The following is a 15,766-nucleotide window of genomic DNA, read 5'->3' as shown; positions in this document are numbered from 1 at the left end:
CATCACAACAAAGACTGCACACTTCTGCTTGCATCGTTCATAGCAATTTACAAAAGGAAATACAATGCGAGATAAACTTAATGGCAGAATGACTGGATAATTAATTATGGCATTAACATAACATAATATGGAAATGTTGTTAAATAACAAGTCACAAATGCTTTTTAAAACTGAGGGTATCAGTAAAATGTTCACTGACAACGGATTTTATTTGTTATCCATCAAAATATCTGATCTTGCAATACAATATCCGCTTGTGAGGTCTACAATTATTACAACTACAATCATCATTAGACTCTTTTATTGTTATGTGAAGGCACTGAGAGAACTTGGTTAAGATTAGGGAAAGATCATGGTCTTTTTTCAAAACAAATTATGTTCAGTATAAGAACATTTGAACAGTATCACACACACTTGACAGTTTTATTCTCTTAAAGCCCCCACAGATAAAGATACATTAAAATATTTCAGATATCTATGGCTGAATTTGGGTGAAACACATACAATAAAACTTCAATTAATAGCTATCCAACAAAGGCTAAAATCAAGGGCAACTGGACTTGGTTGAAGATACTGGAACACTCAACTCTACGTCCACGTACCAGTATCTTCAACCAAGTCCAGTTGCCCTTGATTTTAACCTTCGTTGGATAACTATGACCTGGATGACTGAGAATCTTCATAGACATCTTCAATTAATAGCCAAGTCCCAAATAGCCGCCTACCTCCTTTACTGGCCTGGTATGGGAACACATTTTGACAAATAAACGCATGTCTCCATTAGACGCCTGGTCTGTTCTTTGGATGTATCAAACCTCCTAAACCCCACCAGGTCGCTCACTTTAGCTGCTTCTAAGCTGCTTAGATCGTTAATACAAATATTAATGTTTAAACTTATGATCAATACGGACACGCTACACATCGTTTAGATTCTCCACAATTCAATCATTCAGTTCATTTAACGGAAACAACAAGTCCCAATGTCTAATACTTATAGATTTACCAGTGTAACCGGCATGGTACAAGAGATGAAAAGAAAAAGAAAAGTGCTGACTCCCACTTACCTTTGAAGTGCTCATTATGTCCGTTCCTTGATTATTAAATTCCTTTAATCTCCAAGCGTACACAAATCAAAAGAATCACAACAGCTTTTCATAAAAATTAATCCAAGTTGTGAATACTATCATGTGAAGTCCATTGCTCTCAGTCTGCTATATTCTGCAACACTTTTCTCATCCTGCACCGTGTTACATTGCTGCCTTCAAAGTAAAAGCGCATAAGCCGTCTGTCGGAGCTAGATAAAATTAATAATGTGTAATTGATATCATTGGATAACTTTTTATACAAGTAATATTCTGTTCCATAGTAGCTTATTTCAGTTTTGTGCAAGAAGAATTAAAGGTCTGTCCCATATGGACGCCTGTCCCATTCAGTGATTTTAGCAAATAAAAGCCCAGGCTATTAGTTTTACGGTATATATGAAATGATGCATAAGGACATCTAGAATATTTCAATTCGATATATTGGTGCAGCCATAAAATAATGGAGCCTTGAGTTTGAATATTTCACTCAGTCTAACATTATACTGATTAAATGAAGAGCTGGAACAAGCTCACACATGATTTGTGTGTCATACTGTCAGACAATGTGGAATAAGGTGATTTTAACAACAGTTAAAGGTTCAGTGTCTAAGTTTTAGTGGCATCTAGTGGTGAGGGTTGCGAATTGCAACCACGGTGCATTCACATGCTCCTCAAGACGGTCCCATTTCCCAAGTTGTGAATTCTTTCGAATTCATATAGCATAATGAAGCATATAAACACACACAGACATCTAAGTTCACTCTACATGGACAGCAAACTAACCTTTATAACCATGTTACAAATTACATGTTCTGATTATTGAGACAGCACATGGATGAACCATCAGTGCCCGCTCACCCCTACCTATCCAAGCGTACAGTGGCCGATACTCTGTCGGCACTTTGGCTAAATCATACGTGTGGGCCTCCATTTGTCCGAAATTGCCTTTTTTTTTTTTTTTTTTTACTTCAAATAAACCAGACGACTACTACTACTAATGTTACTTATTCTTTTCCTTTTCTTCGTATTCAACGAAGTGAGGAAACATGCTAGAAATGGCTTATTCTAAGGTAATAAATGTCACGATCCTGTCCTGAGCTTGTCTGGGTTATATTATTTTGGCCATGCCCTCTCTGTGTTTTGGTTTTTCTGTGTCTGGGTTTCAGTCCTGTCTGTGGTCTTGTATCCAGTCTTCTGCTTGTTCTGTGTGGTGGTTATGATCAGTCCTGTTATCTCGGTGTCTGCCTTAGTACTTGCTTAGTTCTGTTCCCGTCTCTCTTGTGTTAGTTCTCTACCATTGTGCTTGGGTTCTGTCTGTTTGTAGGTGTCAATTTATGTTCTCTGTTGGTTTCATTATTAATCTATCTGATCATTCTGCTTTAGTCTCTGTGTAGCCTTGTTTATTATTTTATTCACCCGCATCTTTAGTTACTTGTCTCGTATCTTATTTCCTAGTCCTGTACCTTAGTTCATGTCTCATGTTTACTCCTGGTCTGTGTACTTCTGTGCTGTGTTGCCCATGTCTGCTCTGAGTTCTGTTTTATCTTAGCTTCAGTCTGTGTTCCTTGTTATTAGTGTATTCACAATCTGTCTGCTTGTGGCTGGATTAGTTTGTTATTTTTATTATTCTGATCTGTTACTACTTACTTTGATATGGTCCATGTTTATTGTTCAGCATCTTGTGTTATGTCTGTTCCCCTCAGTAATCTGCCTGCCTGCCAGTCTCTCTGTTTTCCCCTGCTGTCTCTCTGCCTGCCTGTCTCGTTAGTCCTGATACCTGTCACCTGTGTTGCCCCCGCCCTGCTCGTTAGCCCCTGTGTATAAATGTTTGGTGTTTCTGTTAATTCCCTGTCCGGTCATTGTAGCTTTTTATGGCTCTGTCTCGTGCCCAGCCACTTCCATGGTTATATTGGAGTAGGCCTTTGAGTTCTTTTGGATTACCGGTTTTGACTGGATTGTTATTTCTTTTGTTAATACTTGGACTCAGCCACTCAGTTTGTAAGCGTGCTCGCTTTGTGTTGCCACAGTAAACCTTTTGAACTGTTCCTGCTCTGCTCTGTGTCCTGCATTTGGGTCCACATACTTGCTCACCATACCGCACCCTGACAATAAAATCATAACGGTTCATTATATAAGTCTTTTTACACCACTGAAAACATATATATGTATATTATATTGCATTTCTGTCAATAGATCCTCCTAAATATTACACAGTGGACCTTAAAGTATTGTAAAAGGGAATCAAACTAAGAAAATTGATGTTAAAAAACAACCAGATTATTGATTATTATTATTGCTCCAACTCAGCTCCACATTCACAAAAACTGAAATTCTCATGCAACTATGCACCATACTTAAACTGCAGATGGAGGTTTTGACACAGCCAGTTGAAAAATAATTGCCAAAATCTCGCCTGATCTCTTTCCTCTTCACTGCCTGATCATCTAAGCATTACCTGCAAGCTTGTGCCTATTAAGCATGAGTACAGTGTTTTCCAGTGGCCATGGCAACGGGAAGGACTGATTGAGCTGCATGAGCAGGAAGTGCTGCGAGGACAACAGGACGTGCCCTGGCTCCGCCGTCGAGGGTTGAAGAATTCAAGGAAGTTATTGTACTTTGTGGAATGGGCTCAGGAATGCAAGATGTCTGCCGTTTGTTCTAACTCGTATCACTTGTAGGAGGCGACAGGCTTTGAAGACAATGTGAACCTGTGCGATACATGTGTGACACCGTGCTGGCACACGGATGTTTGCGGTCACCCACCTCCACATTCTCCTGTGACAGCCTGAAGGGTTCACAGACGGGAATAAAACCTCCCTCAGCAGTTATTCAGGCGACGGAGACAGATGTTTGGTCCCGAAAGCAAGGTAGATGGGAAACCTGAAGAAAAAAAAAAAAAACATGACAAATGTGAACCTTGCGACCTCACTGGAAGGTGGTTATCAGCAAAAAACAAGTGATATATTTAGTGAGCCATCAAAATCTGATGGATGCAGAATTCCAGATAAATAAGCAACCATGACAATTGAACCCAATGTGCTACTGAAGTTTCCCTTTAAGCAGCTTGAGCTTTGGCTTAAACATTGTTTCCAAATTGGAAGACATTGTTCTATATACTGTTTGTTCAATTAGCTCAAAAGAAACATTATACCTGCAATGTTTCCCCAAAAATTATCCAGGAAAAAAGGTGGCAACCCCAGCGATTAGAAGGCAAAAGAATCCCTTCTTGTGTTGAACTAAACCTATTGCAAACTTAAACTAAGTAAAATATTCCATCCAAGATACCGTTTCTGTGACAAAATGTACACCGATTGTGCATTATTTCTTAGATTTTTTCCTGTAATTCAGCACAAAATATTAGCAAATATTTATAATATTGTCAAAAACGTCCCAAGAACTCAAATGTGAAGACTGTCATCTGTGTTTATCTATTGTGCATCGCTATAAACTGAATATCTTTGGATTTTATAGAAACAATGAATTGTGTAATTAAACAGATAAATCATCATGACATTTTTATAGCAAGCTAGTTTAACCGAATAGATTTGGACTGTTGTGTGGACTAAAAACGTGATATGAGTTAGTTTGGGCTCTGGGAACTTGTGATTTCTGACATTTTATAGAATATACCAAGACTGCTACTAATGATTATCTTCCCAATTGATCGCCTGGTCTGTAAAACATCTGTTAAAAATATGTATCCCAGTTTCGCAAACTCCAAGGAGATGTCTTCAAATGTCTTGTTTTACCTGACCAACAGACCAAAACCCAAAGTTCAATTCACAAAAATATTATGCAAATCCTCACATTTGAGGGGCTGAAAATCTTTGCTTGAAATAAATGACCCGTCCAATGAATCCAAAATCCACATATGTGTTTCTGTTTCATCAGCGCAAAAAACTTAAGAGTGTTACCTATTACGTTGTTTAAACTATGTGGTTTTATTATGTTGTTGTTTTATTACTGAAAAAAATAAAAATCTTTAAAACATTGCAAGCTTTTATTTTTCTATCCAGCTTTTAATGATTTATACACAACATCTTTCGTACTGATAACATAGCAGGATAAATTAGTCATTAAATTGCTCAATGCACACATCACTTGCTCCAGGAAACCTATAACAAAGCTGAGCTCTTAATTGCGACTCTCCTCTCCAGCCTGTGGCAACTATTCACACTTTTCCTGCAGACAGATTATGCATCCGGAAGCCTGACACTCTTAACTAGCGCTGTGTTTGCGTTTGATCCTGCTTTACCTACACCAACCCCCAAATGTCCCTGCCTCCCAGTCAGCCCTGCCCGTGTTCTGGATGTTTCCGTTGTGACAGCCCTTCTCCCTGACGCGTGGATGGAGCTGTCGTCCAATAGGTCAGAGGGCAGCGGGGTCATGGGTTAACACCACAGGCTGCTCTGCAACAACAAACAAGTTGTCCCAAAATCCCCAAAGAGGGGCTGAAGGGATTCACTTTCTGGTCCTATAAATCCCATCACACAGTGAATGTTTCTACACCAAAGTCGCCTCCATGAATGTCTCTTTTGACGCAGCTTGTAGTGGTTTCAATGTTTCAGGAGATAAAGCTGTTGTTACAACTTGCAGCTCTGTTGCATCTATTCTAGCGATGGAGTGAAACATGCAGGGCTAATGGGGGTTGAGGGTTAGTGGGCTGATCCGCTGTCGGATCAAATGTTTGCTCGGTGATGAAAGCTACGTTCTGCCTGTGGGATCAGGGTGTCTGTTTGTGTGCCTAAAGGTGTAGTGAACCCCCCCACCCGATGATGTATTCTTCAATGGAGAGGTTAACAGGTTTGACCCTGCACCCCAAAGGCATAATGGTCAAAAACACACAAGTTGGCCAACATATCATACAAGACACCAAGAGGACGGACGTGTAGAAAAGGTAGCCATGATATGAATAAACAACGGATGTTGGATAAAAATGGATGTCAGATAAAAACGTTAAGCACACAGGGGGTTTTTTGTATGTCAAAGACCTCCTAATAGCTCCATGTTGGCCCACAGACCCCCATTTGTACACACTGTATACAATGTTCTTTTAGTCACACTTAGTCATTATTTTGTCAATTAATCTTGTCTATAAAGTCTATAAAATGTCAGACAGTGAAAAATGTTAATCACAGTTTCCCAAAGCTCAAGGGAACATATTAAGATCATCTATTTTACCTGACCAACAGCCCAAAACCCAACAATACTCAATTTACAATTACTTGAAATACAAGAAAAAACAGAAACCTCTCACATTTGAGACACTGAAATTAACTAATTTTGAGCATTTTTGCCAGACTTAGTGGACATATATATAAATATTATAGATATAAGTTGATTTGCTTTCTTGCTGATGGGAAGATCAATGCCATGTCTGCGCTGTGATAATGCTACAGCCAGCAGCCTGTTAGCTTAGCAAAAAACCTGGAAGCAGGGGGAAAGAGCTAGCCTGGCTCTGTCCAAAAGGTACATAGATCAGCCTACCAGCACTTCTAAAGCGCAGTAATTTACATGGTATTATCTTTATCTTATTTCTTTCATTTGTACAAAAATCTAAATGTAAAAACAACACTGTTCTTAATTCATTAGGCTAACCAACTAATTGTTTGCTCTAGAAAGAATCACTGTGTAATAATCTAAGAAAACAGTTCACAGATGGAAAGATTATAATGCAAACATATGAATCAAAACACCAATAGGGATAAATTATTTTTGATAATGACTAGAATAAACAATCTGTCATTTTTTGGGGGGTCCTCCTGTCTTTCTTCAAAGGGCTCCTGAGGGTCCCTGGACCAACGTTTATTTTCACTGCATTAGCATACCAGACATACTAGTCAATCATTTTCCAGGATTAGTGGGACTGTATGTACTACATCTGCACTACTCTTGTTCATTTCTGATTCCAGCTGTAATATGTACAAGCGGCTCATCTGTGTTGATGTAAGCAGCTGGTAATAATGTTTTTATATAGAGTCTATGGTAATAATAGGCCTACACTTAATTTACTGAATTTGACTTCTGTTGCCATGCCCAGTGCTATCATAAAAATCATTTAGCACATTGCCACTGCAAGTTAGGTCCAAACTAAACTGGCACACAAGGATTTAACATCAATCAATGTACAGAGAAGCAAATCCATGCAGCCAGGAGAATACAACACAATCATATGTATCTAGTGCCCTCTACTGGAAAGTACTGTCAAAGACACTGGGTGCAACTTAAAAAGTGGGCAAGCAGCAAATTCCTGTGCAACATTTCAGCTTTATCAAGCCTTTCTGAATCTGAGCTACCACCATCTACTGGATTTCCCAGATATAACGCCAGGTTTACATTTTATTTAGTCAGTTAACTGTTCAATGATGAAGGCCCTTCTATGGTGGAGAAAATTTTATTATACTAAAACAATAGGCTAGTCCAATGTAAATAGAAATAGTAGGCCTACCTATAATGTACAATAGTAGAATATGAACTATCAAAAGGTTGATGAAACCCCTAAATTCCAAAACAAAAGGACATTACCTTGGTGTTTGGCTGCTACTAACCATTACTTTCATAACTGATTAATCTACAGATTGTTATCTAAATTAATCAGGTACTTGTCAGGAAACAGAGAGAAATGCACAATGTCCTAGATCCCAAGGTGAAATCTTTAAATGTCTTGTTTGGTTTTTAATTTTTGGACTGTTGGTCTGACAAAATCATAGACTGTATATTTTTTTAAAAAACAAGACATTGTTTATTCATACTACGATGTTAAAACACAAGGGAGCAACAAATTCTCACATTTGAGAAGCTGGAAACATCAAATGTTCCAGCCTACTCATAATAGACTTCATTCAGTGCAAGTACAGGTAAGTTAAATATAGCAAAATGGCTGCATGGCAGAGTGAAAGTAAGTGATATAATAATGATAATAATAATAATAATAATAATAATAATAAAAATCTTTATTTGTAGAGCACTTTTCAAAAACAAGTTACAAAGTGCCTTAACAAGTGTAAAGACAATAAATGTATAAGTCTAATGTCTAATGAGTGATAACTATGAAATGACTGCAGTAAAAGGTACATATAACTACATAACGTTACATTTACGTTAAGCACATTTGAAAGGACAAAACAACCGCCCTCAAAATCGATTGTGATCAGCAGGGACTTTAAATTTGCTTCTAAAGAGTCGTACGTGATATTAAGTAAAAGATAAACTTGATTAATTGAGGAGACAGCACAAAAATAGCATCTGGCCAGTGTAAACGAACTGAGTTAGCAACAGTCAGCTAGCAAGTTACCGTTAACGTTACATATTACCTGTTTGGCTCACTTTTCCTTCTGCTGCGAACAAGCAGGGCACTTCTTCAAGCTCTTCGTTGTGTTTTGGGCTGCACTGAGTAATTACTTCCCCCCACTAACGTTACGGTTATTGTTTATCAGTCCGTCACGTTGGTTTGTTTGTTTGTTCGTTTGTTATTTAGCGCGTAATAGTAAAGGCACGTCACAGGCCACGCCCATTCCCACCTAGCTAAACAAACCGGCAGCCATTTTAAATTTTTAATAAACCTTTTTTTTCTTCGCCGATGTCCTACAAGTCTCATCCAAATGTCCCCACATTTTTCTTTACACGGTCCATGAAAAAAAAACAGACACAAGCATGTTCACCATTTTTTAGGCGTGACCTAACTGGCCATAACCCTTGACCTCATTGGCCAGTTAGGTGCAGACTCTGATGGGGCCTGTAGGTGGCGCTACAGCAAACATTCAACAGAGAATCTGTGCTCATGAATCTGACTTATTTATGATCTTGACAGGATGTTGGAAAATAAGTAGGACTAAGTACATTTACTGTAGCCTACTAAAGCACAGTTTTGAGTACTTCATACTTTTTACTTCACTACAATTCAGAGGAAAATATTGTAGCCTACTTTAACTTCACTACATAGGCTATATTTGATAACATTAATTACTAAGTAACTCTTTCAGATTAATAATACAAAATAAAATCAACGAAAAAGTCACGACTTAGGCTATTATTACGAGTTAAGAAAATATTTTTATTGATCCCTAATGGAATCCACAAGCTACAGAGCAGTTACAGTAAGGCCTATTGTAGAAGCTACTGCTGGATAGCTGCTGGATAGCTATACTGAGTAGGCTATACAGAAAAAAAATTTATAATACAATTATAATATACATTATTCTGAAAATGTCCAGTCTGCATAATGAGTATGTTTACTTTTTGTACTTGAAGTATATTGTGATGTTACATTGTAAAAGCACATTTTTGAATGCAGGTCTTGTAGACCTAATTGAGTATTTCTACACTGTGATATTGCTACTTTTACTTAAGTAAAAGATCTGAGTACTTCTTCACAACACTGGATTTCCGTCTTCTCCAACAATCCTGGCAGCCTTCATCATGCATCAAAATAACACACAGTGATAGATGGTGATGCTGATTAACCCTCAGCAGGATGGGAAAAAGGCATCCACGATGATTTTATCACTAACGTTACTGACTAACATATTATTTTTCATTTTACCCTTTTATAATTAAACAAATTAAATTTGTTTAAATATATATTCTTATTGATTCTGTTCCAGTTAGCAGCTGGATCTACACTGGTGGAAAATAATTCCTGTATTGTACTACACTTCAGAGGCAAATATTGTACTTATTACTCCAGGAACAACGTTGGTTTGACTTCTGTAACTAGCCTACTGGTTAATTTAAATAGCAAGATTTTACATACTTTTATAATGAGCCCCTAAAATATGATAAATTGTTGTTGATTAAACTAATTATAAAGATGTTAAAATAAGCTTCACTTCAGCCAGCTACTATATCAAAATGCCTGTCACATGCTCGTTAATGCATTAGCGATACAAATTCAGTAATAAATGTTATATAATGTTTTAATATCCTGACAGAAGCCAATCTGTTAGATAATGAGTTTTACATTTTACATTTCACTCATTATGTCTGCACTTTTACATTGAGTAGCATATCCTTTACTTAAGTACAATATGTCAGTACTTCACCTCTGAACATATTTACTTCTAATTTCACAAACACCTCATCAGTCATCTTAGTCTAAGAAGAGCAAATAAATCTGCAATGTGTATTTTTACTCTTGAGCAGCACAAATAAAACTCTCATTACCAAACCCTTGATCTAAAGCTCAGTGTGGACAACATGGACTCAAGTACTCCACTAGAGAGCAGTATTACCTCGTGTATTCAGAACAATGTTAGGCCATATAGGTGGACTGCAAGCCCTTTCATTCATTCATTCAAACAGACACAGCCAGCCTTGTGTCCAGAATATCATTCAGAAATGTGTGCAGAAAAATTTAATTTGCACTCAGTTTTGTAAGTGTGTACATTTAAGTTTATACCAGTAAACCCTGTGTTGAAAGATTGTCCATCAAGTTTAATTGCGATGTCTGTACAAACTAAGCTAATTTTCAAGTCATCATTCCTGCATCTGGACTAACAGACACAACTTTGACAGCAGCGCAGAGTACGGCTGATAAATGAAAGAGATACGATCATTTTTATGGGACTGTTTTCATAAGAAATTACTAATGCAAGTAGTCAGTGTTTCAACCTTTTTTTTTAACAGTCCATGTGGCCACATGAAGGATTTGAAATAATAATAATAATAATATTTATTTGTAGAGCACTTTTCAAAAACAAGTTACAAAGTGCTTTAACAAGTGTAAAGATAAAACCCAAAAGACAATAATACAAAAACAATACAAGATAAAAGCAAGAAAACATTGAAAAGACTAAAATACACGTTTAAGATAAATATAAAATAAGTAAAATAGAATAATATAAACAGGGATAAAATAAAGTCAAATAAGATCGGGAAAGGCTCTCCTATAAAAGTATGTTTTAAGAAGGGACTTAAAAGAGTTCACTGACTCAGCCTCAGGGCCCTGACAGCAAACGCTCTGTCCCCTTTAGTTTTCAGTCGAGACTCTGGAACAGACAACAGACCTCTGCTCGAGGATCTCAAGGTACGTGCTGGTGCGTATGGGACTAAAAGGTCAGAAATATAACAAGGCGAGAGGCCATGAAGAGCTTTAAAAGTGATCGTAGCATCGTGGGACACTGAAACTCTTAACCAGTGGTGGAGGAAGTACTCAGATCCGGCATATTTTGAAAATACTACAAGTAGAAGTCCTTTTAAAACATGTTACTGTAATAAAAATAAATAAAAGTATTATTAGCAAAATGCACTTTAAAATGAACAGAATTCAATGCAGAAAATGCCGCATGTGAGTGTTATACTATTATATTACATTACTGTTGTTATTTTAATCATGTTGCAGGTCAAAGTGGAACTAATTTAACAATTTTATACACAGTTCAATCTGTACACATGAAACCAATTATATATAAGTCTTTTTATCTAATTTATTATTTATTTTATTTAGTTTGTAAACGAACTCCAGCTGTCAGATAAATGTAGTGTACAAAGTTTTATATTTCCCTCTCAAATGCTGTGGAGTAGAAGTATAAAAGTGAAATACTCAAGTAAAGTTCAAGCAGTGGTGGACTGTAACCAAGTTTTACTAAGTCAAGTACTGAGTACCATTTTGAGGCATTGTACTTTTACAAGATTATTTTCATATGTTATTTTATACTTCTATTCCACTCTACATTTTACATGAAATATTTCACTTTGTATCTGACAGCTATTGTTAGCTAGTTACTTTTCCAATTAAGATTTTACAAACAAAACATGTGATCAGTATATACAATATAATGCTGTTTTATAGATCTAACTACCCAAAAGTAGTACATAAAGCATTTAAAATTAGCTCCACCTCAACCATTAAACAGTAAAGTACTATTTTTATGTTAATCCATCAATGATAATCAATAATAAAACGATATAACACAGACCATACTGACAAGCAAATACTTTTGATACTTTGGGTACGTTTTACTAATTATACTTTTACTTAAGTGAAATTTTAAATGAAGGACTTTTACTTGTAATTGAGTGTTTCTATAGTGTGGTATTATTAATTTTACTTAAATAATTTTACTTAAATAAACAGTTTGAATACTTCTTTCGCCATGAGTAAGTAAGTACCTTACATCTGTAACTAAACACAGTGGAGTAAATGTCCTTACAGACACTTTCAGAGTTGGATGTTAAAAGAAAGACAGTTAAGGCACAAACACTCAGACTGTTTGTTTCATTAGGGGGCTGCATCCTGGCAGCAGTGGACAATGAAACAGGTCATTATTTGACATTTAATAAAAGCCCGAAACATCATGTAATCCCACTGTGTGTTTTCTTTCCCCTTTGTGAAGTCTGCTGGTCCATGCAGGTCTTTAAGGGGGAGATTACAGAGTCTGGGTGAGTCAGACCGACACCGACAGATGTGTCATCAGGTGAACCCGTCTGACTCCAGCAGCAACCACAGCTGAGCTTATTGTCCCTCCCTGCCCGTCTGTGCCCTCGTTCTGCAGCCCCTGTTATTGTCTCTTCCCACTCATGTTCTCCTTTTCCTCGTCATCTCTCTCATCCCTGCGTCTCCCTCTATTCCCCTTCTGTGTCCTCCTTTTACGCCTTTATTTATGTCTCTGTCTCTGCCCTGGTTTTCTCTCATTTCTGATGTCTCCATCCCGTTTCTTGCTCTCATTTTGGTGCTTTTTTTCTTTCTTTCTTATTGATGCTGTTCATCAGTTTTTGTTTTGATGTGGCCGCCTTTGTTTCTTTCCTTTAAAGAGCTGTGAATGGGATCCTTTCCAACCTGAAGTGCCCCTGTTGTTGCTGCCGCGCATAAACTGACTGAACCCAAATCGGCTTAAAGTCAAAAAAGATGATAGTTGGGGCTGCGGCACTTCAGGTTATAAAGAATTCACTTTAAGGCAAACAAGACAAGTTAAGTTGCATCACAACAGCTACTGTACATTCAGATATGTGTCTAAATATATAATAGAGTTAAATGAAAGGAAGGAAGCAGAAGCCCCTGCTGCTGCAACAGAAAACTCATTTTAGATTTCATTTCAGTGCATTCATGCTGCTCTGTTTTCAAGAAATAAAATAAGATCAGTGGGTGTGTGACAGAGAGGCAAGACAGATCCGTTGTGCGTTTGGATCTGGATGAAAGTGTCTGTGATGAGAGCACAGCAAGAAAAGCTGCTGTGCCTCATTTGTAACAGACACAATTTGTTTTATCGACTGCACCAGTCTTCCTCCTGCTGCAAAATGTGGGACATGACAGTACAAATCGCAATTACATAATGCAACTAGGTCAAACAACAATGAATGATCCCAAGATTTCAGATCCAAAATTAGGATTTTAAAAGACGTACAAACCAGGAAATCTTTAAAGAAAAACTACAATTGAATTTTCTTTTTGAAAGCAATAACACAGACATTTAAGATTCTTAATGTCAGTTAAGTGTTAAAAAATACTTGGACACAAATTCATGCCATTCATCCACATTTAATCTCAGGATTTAAAAGAATAAAATGTCAAAATGGGGATTACAATGCTCGTGTTTCCCGCCTCATGTTTGTTGCTGTAAAGTGGTGATGTGCATGGGTGCTGCTTGCAGAGGAGGGGGGCATCAGTGGACAACAAGAGCTCTCTTCATGGCCGTCAGGGTATCCGGGTCAGCTGTGCAGGAGATGCTGAGAGTCCTGCAGCTGCTGGAGGGAGCGAGAGGGAAGAACAGCAGAGAGAATGAAGACGGAGAAGGAATAGTGTGTGTGTGTGTGTGTGTGTGTGTGAGAGTGTGTGTGTGTGTGTGTGTGTGTGTGTGTGTGTGTGTGAGTGTGTGTGTGTGTGTTGAATGAGGAGATCTCCCCAATACAACTCGACCAGCCAATCCGCCAGCTCACAGTGACGTAAAAAACCTAAATAGAGGAAAAAACAAAGATGTGTTTATGCCTCCTGCTTGTTTTTCCTGCATCTCGTCGGCTAAAACTAGTAATTTTTTATTTGGGCTGAAACGACAGAGATGGTTTAAACATGTGACTGCATGAGTAATACACCGGACGTGTAAATCATTGGGAAACAAGTAACATCTTAGTGCAATACAATCTTCCTCTTTCACAAACTTTACATTTAGGTTTAGAGCTGATTTTGTGGAGCCAAACTACTTGTAATTTTGTACTATGTTATTTTATAGATGTTAATTGTTAATAGCAATTGAATATGTATTTTGTGTTTATATATACAGTATTACGTATATATATATAGTAGCCAATATGTCCTTTTGGCATTTAAGAAGGTACACCTCGAGAGGTTTCACTGGTGAATTCAGCAAGAAATGCTGCTCTATAATTGATTATATTCCTTCACGTCCCTGAATTAAAAGAAATGACTCATCTAGCCTATTTTTAGTGTTAATACTTTCATCAATTGGAGAACAGCACACAAAAAAAGCACACACTGTTAAACCATTTGTCACATTATTATTATTTCCATCCCTTATTTGTTAGTTTTTTCTACTCTATTTTATTCTTGTCATTATGGTTCTGAAAGGAGTAGTTTTGGGACATAAAGACATTTGCTCTCTTTCCAAGAGATCGATGAGAAGATCGATTCCACTGTCATGCCTGTACAGTTAGCTTAGCATAAACCAGCTCTGGGCAAAGGTAACAAAATATGCCCAAAGCACTTCTAAAGCTGACTAATTAACACATTACATCTTGTTTGTTTAATGCGTTCAAAACTCACAGCATTTGCGGGGGAAGCCGAGCTAACTGTTTCCCCTGTTTCCAGTCTTTATGCTAAGCTAATTGACTACTACAAAATGTTTTGAACAGATAATGGTATCAATCATCTCATCTAATTCATGTCAAAATGAACCGTATTTTCTAAAATGCTGAACTATTCCTTACATTTATTTATTTTTTATTAGGGGTTTAATGTGGTTATTCAGTGGGTGACTGGGTAAAGTCTTTGTATTATACCTCTATGATTGCTGTATCATTAAATATATTGTACAAGTTTATACTAAAGTTACTTGTGTGAACAAAGGGCTGAATGCACAGTAGGGGGTGGGTTGTCTTTTTGAGAGCTCCAATTAAGGCTCCGCTCCACTGGTGGATGACTCACTAATAAATGCAGTGGACAGCTGTGAGTCTGACAGCTTGTTTGAGATGCTGCCAAACAAGCTTTTAGACATATTCTGCAAGGTTATAAAGTGATTCATGATCAATCACATGAGTGGTTTTAACCCTGCCGCTCCTGATACAGAAACTCTTGAGAGGTCCTTTGTTCTGATCCACTGCTGTATTCAGCATTTTGCACAAGTCTGAGGTACTTCTACTCCACTACAACTCAAAATTCATTCTCTACATTTAACCCATCCCTCAATGGAAGTGAAGTATTAGGTGTTCCTTTATGTGAAAATTAAACTTCATCAACTTAATAAAAAAACACCTTGGATTAGCTGTTTTTCTGCGCTCATGAAAAATGACTTTTTAGACGAACATATGATGATCTTATAATGAATATCATAAATATGACACGTTGCTGTAGATTAAACTACCCAACAGTATATAAGTAATTAAAACAGCTCAACTTTAAACAGTACAGAAGTAAAATGTAACGTACACACTAATGCAGCAGTAATATTAATCCAGAAACATCGGATAAATTAGTAAAGCACTGATGTCACACATTTTACTGCTTGTGCTATGAG

The 15,766-nt window shown here is 37.2% G+C and overlaps 1 long non-coding RNA gene across 2 annotated transcripts in view; it reads right to left on the bottom strand.

Annotated features, from left to right (window-relative positions):
- The window catches only part of LOC119906721, a 68,997-nt gene extending 60,289 nt beyond the window's left edge, over positions 1–8,708 (bottom strand). The window contains exons 1-2 of one of the 2 annotated variants that reach the window (XR_005445014.1): positions 8,396–8,708; positions 3,846–3,962 (exon numbers count right to left, since the gene is read on the bottom strand). This is a non-coding gene — a long non-coding RNA (uncharacterized LOC119906721). The remainder of the gene's footprint in view (positions 1–3,845; positions 3,963–8,395) is intronic. The other variant, XR_005445013.1, reaches the window with a different exon arrangement.
- Positions 8,709–15,766: the final 7,058 nt, after the last annotated feature.

The sequence above is a fragment of the Micropterus salmoides genome, unplaced genomic scaffold (assembly GCF_014851395.1).
Source record: "Micropterus salmoides isolate LMB-PRFRI ecotype aquatic unplaced genomic scaffold, ASM1485139v1 Ms_hic_scaffold_17, whole genome shotgun sequence".
NCBI lineage: Eukaryota > Metazoa > Chordata > Actinopteri > Centrarchiformes > Centrarchidae > Micropterus > Micropterus salmoides.
Note: the sequence above shows the minus strand (reverse complement) of the source record. Positions and strands in the feature narration are given on the sequence as shown.